The sequence below is a fragment of the Lactuca virosa genome, chromosome 1 (genome assembly GCF_052849685.1).
Source record: "Lactuca virosa cultivar CGN04683 chromosome 1, Lactuca_virosa_CGN04683_v6, whole genome shotgun sequence".
NCBI lineage: Eukaryota > Viridiplantae > Streptophyta > Magnoliopsida > Asterales > Asteraceae > Lactuca > Lactuca virosa.
This window is the reverse complement of record NC_136426.1, coordinates 135,985,140-135,986,735: the sequence shown is the minus strand read 5'-3', so window position 1 is coordinate 135,986,735 and position 1,596 is coordinate 135,985,140. Positions and strand designations below refer to the sequence as shown.

At 41.1% G+C, this 1,596-nt stretch overlaps 1 non-coding gene across 1 annotated transcript; it reads left to right on the top strand.

Moving 5' to 3' along the window:
• The first annotated feature begins 1,217 nt into the window (after window positions 1–1,217).
• LOC145151581 (small nucleolar RNA R71) lies at window positions 1,218–1,324 on the top strand. The gene has a single exon (XR_013732146.1). It is a non-coding gene; the product is annotated as a small nucleolar RNA R71 (small nucleolar RNA).
• Window positions 1,325–1,596: the final 272 nt, after the last annotated feature.

Here is a 1,596-nt window from a genome sequence, read left to right as displayed (position 1 = left end):
TCTTCTTAGGTATCTCTCCCAATACAGCCCTTAAGCTTTGTTCACTTAGAATGACCTTGGAATTTTTCCTTAATTCTTGACGAGTGTCTATTAAGTCTTGGAGGAACTTCGCGTATTCTGGAATTTTCGAAAACGAAACAATGAAAGGAGTATTAATAGGAATACCCTTTATTTTTTGAATAAACTCCAGATGTTCCCTTTCCAGTGGGCTAAGATGTGCTCGAGACGGGAATGGCAAAGGCGGTTTATAAGCTGGAACAGATACGATTTTATTCTGTTCAGACCGAGCCCACGTCGTGAGCATATCGAGCTCACGACGTGAATCTGGCGTTTCAGCAGATTCTTCGTTTTCGAGTTTTGTCTTCTTAGGCTTTGGTTCAGATGGCTTTGGCTCCACTTCTAATGCTTTTAGGAATTCAGAAATCGCCTCTTCTTCAGTATCAATGGCCATGACGTGAGATTGAGTATTCTTTTCAGGAATTTGTGGAGACAATCTTTTATTTACCAAAGTAGTAAGTTGACCAAGTTGAACTTCAAGGTTATTGATAGAAACTTGCTGACTTTTTAATAATGATTGTTGGTCAATCATCATAGCATGATGATTCTTCATCATAGTTCTTTGATCCTCTATTGCAGTATCAGTAGCATCATGCCTTTTTTCTGAGGCTTCCATAAACTTCATTAACATGGTCTCTATATCAACTTTCTTCTCAGCTGGTGGTTGCTCTCTTTGGTAGAAGCCCCGGCCAGTTTGCCTAAATTTCTCTTCTTTTTGCTTCTTGTATTCATCGTAAGGCAGCCACTCCTTCTTTGGTTTTCTCCAATCTTTATCGTATTTGTCCCCACTTGAATAGCAAACTTGAGCTTTCTTGTTTCCATATTCATCCATATTGCAATCTGTTGTCAAATGTGGGCCACTACATCTCTCGCAACCAACTCGAATTGCATGAATTGATTGGTCCATTTGGGTCAATCTCCTATCCATAGTGTTAAGCATTGCCACGATAGCAGCCATCTCTTCAGTTTGTGCACCTCCACTGCCTTTTATTCCACCACGCCCTGGGTTGTGATACTCACGAGAATGCTTTGAAAATTCTTCAATTAGCTCCTTGTCCTGATTTGGTTTCTTCTTCGCTAGTGGTCCTTGCGAATCAAGGAGTTGTCTAGTCATGACATTCACCCCATCATAGAATATCGACATCTCTTGCTGAATATTGAGGTCATGTTGAGGACAATTCCTTAACAACCCCTTGTAGCGCTCCCATGCCTCGTATAATGACTCCCCCGGATTTTGCTAAAAGTTGGCAATCACCTTCTTGAGTTTAGAGATTTTGGAGGGTGGGAAAAACTGATCTAGAAATTTCCCACGCAATTGGGCCCATGTGGTGATTGTACCAGATGGAAGTGCCTTCAACCAGTCTTTTGCAGCTCCCTTGAAAGTGACTGGTAACATCCTTAGCAAAGCTGTCTCCCTTGGGATATTAGGAGTATTAAAATAATCCGCAATATCATTCACCTCGTCTAAATGTTTGAAAGCATCCTCATGATCCTTCCCATAGAATGGAATATCCTTAAGTTCAGTAAGGATGTGTCCCT